This window comes from Ascaphus truei, unplaced genomic scaffold (assembly GCF_040206685.1).
Source record: "Ascaphus truei isolate aAscTru1 unplaced genomic scaffold, aAscTru1.hap1 HAP1_SCAFFOLD_1254, whole genome shotgun sequence".
In the NCBI taxonomy this organism is placed as follows: domain Eukaryota; kingdom Metazoa; phylum Chordata; class Amphibia; order Anura; family Ascaphidae; genus Ascaphus; species Ascaphus truei.
In genome coordinates this window covers 73,285-82,235 of record NW_027454127.1, presented here as the reverse complement: position 1 = coordinate 82,235, position 8,951 = coordinate 73,285, and positions in this window count along the sequence as shown.

The window sequence follows — 8,951 nt, the reverse complement described above, 5'->3', positions numbered from 1 at the left end:
TCACATACCTAAATTTTCGTATTCCCCTATAACCCTGGGCCAAACAAAAATAGAAAAATAATCCTAAGTGTCAACCCTAACTTTCAACCCTAACTTTCAACCCTAACTTTCAACCCTAACTTTCAACCCTAACTTTCAACCCTAACTCTTCTCTGATTGGTTAGTACCCAAATGAGTCACATACCTAAATTTTCGTATTCCCCTATAACCCTGGGCCAAACAAAAATAGAAAAATAATCCTAACTTTCAACCCTAACTTTCAACCCTAACTTTCAACCCTAACTTTCAACCCTAACTTTCAACCCTAACTCTTCTCTGATTGGTTAGTACCCAAATGAGTCACATACCTAAATTTTCGTATTCCCCTATAACCCTGGGCCAAACAAAAATAGAAAAATAATCCTAAGTGTCAACCCTAACTTTCAACCCTAACTTTCAACCCTAACTCTTCTCTGATTGGTTAGTACCCAAATGAGTCACATACCTAAATTTTCGTATTCCCCTATAACCCTGGGCCAAATAAAAATAGAAAAATAATCCAAAGTGTCAACCCTAACTTTCAACCCTAACTTTCAACCCTAACTTTCAACCCTAACTCTTCTCTGATTGGTTAGTACCCAAATGAGTCACATACCTAAATTTTCGTATTCCCCTATAACCCTGGGCCAAACAAAAATAGAAAAATAATCCTAAGTGTCAACCCTAACTTTCAACCCTAACTTTCAACCCTAACTTTCAACCCTAACTTTCAACCCTAACTCTTCTCTGATTGGTTAGTACCCAAATGAGTCACATACCTAAATTTTCGTATTCCCCTATAACCCTGGGCCAAACAAAAATAGAAAAATAATCCTAAGTGTCAACCCTAACTTTCAACCCTAACTTTCAACCCTAACTTTCAACCCTAACTCTTCTCTGATTGGTTAGTACCCAAATGAGTCACATACCTAAATTTTCGTATTCCCCTATAACCCTGGGCCAAACAAAAATAGAAAAATAATCCTAAGTGTCAACCCTAACTTTCAACCCTAACTTTCAACCCTAACTTTCAACCCTAACTCTTCTCTGATTGGTTAGTACCCAAATGAGTCACATACCTAAATTTTCGTATTCCCCTATAACCCTGGGCCAAACAAAAATAGAAAAATAATCCTAAGTGTCAACCCTAACTTTCAACCCTAACTTTCAACCCTAACTTTCAACCCTAACTCTTCTCTGATTGGTTAGTACCCAAATGAGTCACATACCTAAATTTTCGTATTCCCCTATAACCCTGGGCCAAACAAAAATAGAAAAATAATCCTAAGTGTCAACCCTAACTTTCAACCCTAACTTTCAACTCTAACTCTTCTCTGATTGGTTAGTACCCAAATGAGTCACATACCTAAATTTTCGTATTCCCCTATAACCCTAACCCTAACCCTAACCCTAACTTTCAACCCTAACTTTCAACCCTAACTTTCAACCCTAACTCTTCTCTGATTGGTTAGTACCCAAATGAGTCACATACCTAAATTTTCGTATTCCCCTATAACCCTGGGCCAAACAAAAATAGAAAAATAATCCTAAGTGTCAACCCTAACTTTCAACCCTAACTTTCAACCCTAACTTTCAACCCTTACTTTCAACCCTAACTCTTCTCTGATTGGTTTGTACCCAAATGAGTCACATACCTAAATTTTCGTATTCCCCTATAACCCTAACCCTAACCCTAACCCTAACCCTATGTCACTTATGTGACCCGCATGGCTTTGTATGGGTTACACTGGGTGGAGGGCTCTGAGGCCAAGACTTACCAACGCCTGCTGGACCTCATCTTTCAGGAGCAGCTCATGCAGCAGTGCCCGCCGGCAGTGAGGGCTTTTGTGTATGATAAAAAGCCCAAGACCTACACCGAGGCGGCGAGGATGGCAGATGACTATGTGGTCAGCCGGTCCCAGATGACCGCCAAGGTACCAGCCAAAGCGGTAACCCCACCGGCGCCGGCCAAGAAAGCTGTGAGTACCCCCCAGTGGACCCAAAAGCCGCCTGCGGGCAGCGGGTCACAGAAGGCGGGAGAGCTCCGGCATGAGCGCCGGTGCTACAATTGCAACAGCACTGGTCACATCAGACCAGATTGCCCGGAACCCCTGCGTTCCAACGGACCCTATCGAGGGCAACGCACCCCAGCTGCAAAGCCGGTAGCCCGCGTGCGGGTGGCTTCCACCAAAGAACCAGGACCGGTCATGGAAACAACTCCCAGCGAGACGTCCCATGTCACCCCTACCCCGGTTTCTTCAGTGCCTACAGCCAGGAGCGGAGGACATCACAGCGCAGACCTGCAGCAGACGGACGGCAGGAGCAAGCATCTCACCCCGGTCACAGTCGGTGACCGGCAAGCAGTTGGCTTACTTGATTCAGGAGCTGCAGTGACCCTGGTCCGACCTGATATGGTCCGGCCAGAGGAATTGATCCCAGGCCCTGGGATACAGATCACTGTGGCTGACGGAGAGCCACGTTTCCTGCAGGTGGCCCGCATTTTTTTGGATTGGGGGGTGGGCAAGGGTGTGCGGGAGGTGGGGGTTTTACCAGGTTTGGATGCTGAAATTCTTTTGGGCAATGACCTGGGACCGATGACCTGCACCTACGACCGTGTGCCCCAGCCCGCTGCAGTGGCGGCGGTTACCCGGAGCCAGACCGCAGCAATGTCGGCGGTGGCCACCCCAGTCCCCCAGCCTTTGGGACCAACGTTAGCGGAGGGCACAGAGGAGCCCAGGGAGGTAAGCCAGGATCAGTTGCAACCACAGGCTGACTTACTGTTCCCCCTTACCGTGTCCCCTTCCCCTGACAATGACATGACTGGGGGGGGGGGCAGATTTAGGAGCCCAGTTTAGGGAGGCAGTGAAGGCAGACCCTACCCTGGCCGGCGTGAGACTTCGGGCGTCCGAATCTCAGGCAGGGGAGGGCACTGAGCGCTGCCTATGGCATAAGGGACTCCTATACAGAGAAGAAGGGAACCCGAGAATAGAGAAGGGATTGACCGGTAAGCGACAGCTAGTAGTACCCCAGGGGTACCGACAGCAATTGTTACGGGTAGCTCACTCTATTCCGTTAGCGGGACATCAGGGGGTCACCAGAACGCGAGCCCGGTTATTGCAGCGTTATTTCTGGCCGGGGGCATCCAGGGATGCGGCTGATTTCTGCCGCTCCTGTGATGCCTGCCAGCGAGTAGGTAAGGCGGGCGACCGTGTGAAGGCACCCCTGAGACCCCTACCGATAATAGGGGAACCCTTCCAGAAGGTAGCGATGGACCTGATAGGACCCCTCATGATTCCTAGCAGGTCAGGGAAGTGCTACATCCTCACGGTGGTGGATTTTGCCACCCGGTACCCTGAGGCGGTAGCGCTGGGCACCATAAGTGCCAAGACAGTGGCAGCAGCTTTGCTGAACATTTTTGCTAGGGTAGGTTTCCCTAGTGAGATCCTAACTGATCAGGGGTCGCAGTTCATGAGTGAACTGTTACATTGTCTCTGGGATGCCTGCGGTGTACAGCACCAGCGCACTTCCCCTTACCATCCCCAAACAAACGGATTATGTGGGAGGTTTAATGGTACCCTGAAGCAGATGCTTCGGACCTTTATAGAGGTGGAGGGGAAAGACTGGGAGATTCACCTGCAGCACTTGCTGTTTGCATACCGAGAGGTACCGCAAGAATCTACAGGCTTCTCCCCCTTCGAGCTACTATATGGCCGCAGGGTACGTGGACCTCTGGACCTCTTCCGTGAGGGATGGGAGGGGGAGACTACTGCTACTGATGCTTCAGTGATCCAGTATGTAGTAGATCTCAGAGACCGGTTAGAGATGCTTATGGGGGTGGCCCAGGACCACCTCAGGGCTGCTCAGACCAAGCAGAAGCAATGGTATGACCAGCAGGCCGTAGCAGAGAATTCATCCCAGGACAGCAGGTGCTTGTTCTCAAACCCACTCGGGAGAACAAGCTGATGGCTGCCTGGTCGGGACCGTACCCGGTTATCCGAAAGGTGAATGAGTGCAACTATGTTGTACAGGTAGCGCCTGAGAGGCACAAGACATATCACATTAATATGTTAAAGGAATACAGAGCACCGAGTATGGGAGCAGTAATGGCCATTTGTAGCCCACTGCTGGAGGATCCGGCGAGCAATGCTCTGCCTGATCTCCTAGGGGAGGCAAAGCAAGGAAACACTGTTGAGCAGGTAGAGATCGGGGCACAGTTGAGTGCTAGGCAGAAGGGAGAAGCCAGGGACATGCTAGCTCAGTATAGCGCCCTCTTCACTGACATGCCAGGGACCACACATCTCACCAAACACCCAGTACACACAGGGGACCTGCAGCCTCTGCATAAGCACGCTTATAGAGTGTCAGCAGAGGTCAAGACAAGTATGGAGAGAGAGATTGAGGAGATGCTGACCCTAGGGGTAATTACTCCGTCCCAGAGCCCTTGGGCAAGTCCAGTAGTCCTAGTGCCTAAGAAGGACAAAACCACCCGGTTTTGTGTGGACTACCGGTTGCTCAACGCTGGGACGGTGTCAGATGCTTACCCCATGCCCCGCATGGATGAGTTACTAGATGAACTCGCGGGGGCAAAGTATCTGACCACCATGGATCTGAGCAAAGGCTACTGGCAGATTCCCCTGACCCTGGAGGCTAGGGAGAAGTCAGCATTCTTCACTCCAAGTGGCCTCTATGAGTTTTTGGTGATGCCATTTGGGATGAAGAATGCCCCGGCTACCTTCCAACGCCTGGTCAATAGGTTACTGGAAGGGATGCAGAGCTATGCCAGGGCTTACTTAGATGACATTGCTGTCTTTAGTAATTCCTGGGAATCCCACATAGGACATGTAGCTGCGGTGCTGGATAGAATCAGGGAGGCTGGGCTTACCTTAAAACCCACTAAGTGTATGGTAGGTATGGCAGAAGTCCTGTACTTAGGGCACAGGGTGGGTGGAGGGCATTTCAAGCCAGAGCCAGCCAAGGTAGAAGCCATAGTTCAGTGGCCTGTTCCAAAAACCAAGAAACAGGTCATGGCCTTTTTGGGCACCGCAGGGTACTACAGGAAATTTGTCCCACAGTACAGCGCCGTGGCCAAACCCCTGACTGATCTGACTAAGAAGCAACTGCCTGTGCTTATTACCTGGTCTCCTGCTGTGAAACTGCTTTCCAGGCACTGAAAGCTGCGCTTGCTGAGGCCCCCATCCTGGCTGCCCCAGATTATACCAAGCATTTTCTTATTCAGACTGATGCCTCAGACTTTGGTGTGGGGGCTGTGTTGAGCCAGGTGGGGGACGACGGCAAAGAGCACCCTGTGGTGTATCTCAGTCGCAAACTGCTCCCCAGGGAGGTGGCATATGCCACCATTGAAAAGGAGTGCTTGGCCATTGTGTGGGCACTCAAAAAGCTCCAGCCCTATGTCTATGGGAGCGCTTTCACGGTCATTACCGACCACAATCCCCTGAGCTGGCTACAGAGGGTATCAGGGGAAAATGCCAAACTGCTGAGATGGAGCTTGGCTTTGCAAGAATTTGAATTCACCATTCAGCACAAAAAGGGTAGTGAAAACAGCAATGCTGATGGACTTTCACGCCAGGACTATCCCTCTGAGACTGAATTCATTAATGGTGCCAGCAGTGCCCCACTCCCCGTCAGGGCCAGTGGGCCACAGGACACGCATTAAGAAGGGGAGGTGTAGAGGGAGAGAGGGGGTGGCCCGGTATTAAAGGGGTTGCACCCCATTTGGCCACCCCTGACCGCACCAGGGAGACAAGGGGTTAACTGGGCTGAGGTCCAGAAATGTGATGTAACCCTTGTTATGACATGTAAATGTATTTTCCCCTGTTCCATTGTAATGTCTGGTTACTCAGTGTTTGCATCACACACACACTAGAATCCATCCGGGAGCACAAGGGTTAATAATTCTTTAATGATTATAGCTCTTTGTGTAAGTTTCCCGCCTTTTCGGGCACCATTTTGCAGGTCCCCATTGGCCGCCATTAGGGCTCAATGCATTTCAATAGGAATTTGTGCTGTTTTCGTCCTGTTTCCTGTAGTGACCAGCAGGTGGCGTCCGAGAGGGAGAGCGGCGGTTTCCCATTGAAAGTCAATGGGCTCATTGACTTCAATGGAGATGCCTCGAGGTAACCTAGTTGGCTGCCGTCCAGACCGCAAAGCGGATACAATGTCCTTCAAAAGAGCTAAAATCACTGGGTCAAGTTCAACGTCAATTAGCGGGGAAATAAACTGTTTTAGGGCACCTAGGGATAAAATTCTTTTTGCCCCTAGTTCCTAAGCGTCCCCCCACTCGACCACCACCGGGTCCCCGAATCCTGGACCCCCGATAAGGGTCGAACCAGATAGAGCGGGTCGCGCCATAGGCTTTGCCGGCGGCGGCAGAAACGGCTCAGAAAAATGACTAAGTGAGAAATGCTGAATTTTAGGAATCCATATCTCCGGTTCCGGAGGGTTCAGCGGATCAGGGTTTGGGGTATCTGTAGCCACTGCTCCAGCATCGCTGCAGAACCATCCTTGACCCGCTTGGACCAACCCGACGGAGTATGGACCCCCTTGAAGTTCGGGACTTTTCCCATAAACTTCAATGGCAGAAAACCCCCATTGACTTCAATGGCGGCGATTTACCATTGAAAGTCTATGGCGGAGCTGCCCGTTGTTTTCAATGGGGATTTAGTGAAAAGCTGAGATTTCTTTTTCAATGGAGATTTTTGTATTAAAATGATTTAATGTGCATTGGTGTAACTTCGGTTTCTTAGGTCGTAGCAAGTCGCTTTTTGGACCATATGGTGTCCCAGTTCTGGCAATGCGAACTGGGAAGTTTGGACCTGCTAAACCTAACGGAACCGGATATTTTAATACGTTTATGTTTTATGCTTAATAGTGTATCTTAAGGTATGGACAAAGACCCAGAAGAGATTCTTTTGGGCCATAAGGTAGCAGATGGCCCTGGGGACGCCGCTATGTCTAGGATTTAAGTGCTGTTCAAAGAGTTTTATCACCCTCACTGTTTATCCGAAGCCCAAACCAGGGCAGGTCTTAAGTGTTCCAGTTAACACCTTTCAACAAAGGTTTTCCTGCCAGAACTCCAAATGGTAGACTGTCTGGCATTCCTGACGTAAATGTGGGGCTTCAGAAATGAGACCCCCAGAGTTCTACTGCGCATGTGCCAACTAGCAGGGGGGCATGGGTCAGAATGCTTTCCCACGTTAGTGAGTGGCTGGAGGTAATTGTAAACCAATCCCCTGTGCTTAAGGTTAAGAATAGAAGGAGAATGGTTTATAAACTGCTGTCCACCCATATATCCTTTGTCTTCGTTTGCTGATATGGTTACCTGATATCACCTGAATGATTTCCTCACTGCTGAAAGAAATGCTACATCATACTTCTCATTCCCCAACCCTTAAGTAAGTGTACTTCTTGTTCGTTACTGTATTATCTGTTGTGTTCACCTATATTCTAAGGAATAAATACAATTTATTATATCTTAAGCCTCGTTCAGTTCAAACCCAATTATTTTTGTGTAATATTAATAAGCCTGTGGAAGCTATCGTCACAAGGAGGTATTATAGTGTGTATTGTGGGGAGAATTAGTGTGTGTGTTGTTTGGGAGTGATATTCGGGAGGATTGTGTGTGCAGAAGGAAGAATGAGTGAGGGGGGAGTAAGGGAGCAGGATTGAATGAGAGGGGGTCATTGAGTGATAGCGGGGAGGGGAGGGAAGAGTGAGGAGAGTGGGTGTAGGAGGGAGCAGTGCAAGAGACCGTCGGGGGCAGAATACATGGTGAGAAGGGAGGCTGCCTAGAAGCATAAAAATCTACTTCACCACTGTTCTGTACTCTCTTCAATACTCTGTGTTACAGATCTCTCTGGCAAGAAATGGGGTCCAATGGCAAAGACTGCTCTAAATAAGATAGTATAAATGAACACAGAGAGAAATTCCAAAGAGTAACCCAAGAAAATACAAGTGAAATCTAATCGTAAGGTAATTAGTCCCATTAAGTGAAATACATAAAGGAATAGTCCATAAAAAAGCACAAAGGAAAAAAATAGGAGTACTTTATTGTGATGTTACATTTCAGAGAATATAAAATTATAGGAAAACAATTCCACTTTGTTCAGAAAACCAGAAAGTCTTGGTCCCAGGTGGACTGAATTTTTATTGCAAATAAGTTCCTTAATACACAAGTAAAGAATATAGTTACTTATTCTATTCTCTACTGTAAGACGTGCCACATTGCCCAATATTTGGGTACAGTGCCCAGATTGTGACCATGCACTACAGAGGTGAGATTCCCCCAACTCCAATTTGCTACACACTCCAAGAGAGATTATTGTGATCAGAGGTGGAATGAGAGGGGTGAGAAGGGTCGCTGCCCAGGGAGTAGCCTGACAGGGGGTACAGAAATCTCTTTTGGTGCATATATTGCGGAGCTGCATTGATTGACTTGTCAATCAGCTCTGCTGCCTATCCCATTGACATCATGATCCGGCACTGTGATCAGCTGCAGCGCTGACCCAGGTGTGTTAGTGCAGCACTTTACAGGGAGGGAACAGAGGTTGTGGATGACAGATGCTGGGGATAGGCCATGAGTACGGGCCAGAGTAAGGTGGAGACTTTCTGTACTCTGCATACAGGACACTGCATGCATGACAGTGTCTGTGTGTGTGTGTGTGTGTGTGTATTCCAAGTGTCAGTGTGCATAAGTAAGTGTGCTCTGTAAGTATGCCTGTGTGGCAGGTATAGGGGGGTGGTTCAGCTGGAGGAACTTATCCAGGCACAAAAGCACATAGATGCCCCAGATTATACCACCCCAAATGCTGATAATATCCTGCTGCACTTTACAGAAGATGATGCAGATGTCAGTGGGTGGTGGGTTCATTAAATCCATCCATCATATCATAGCCACACTGTGCATATGATGTACT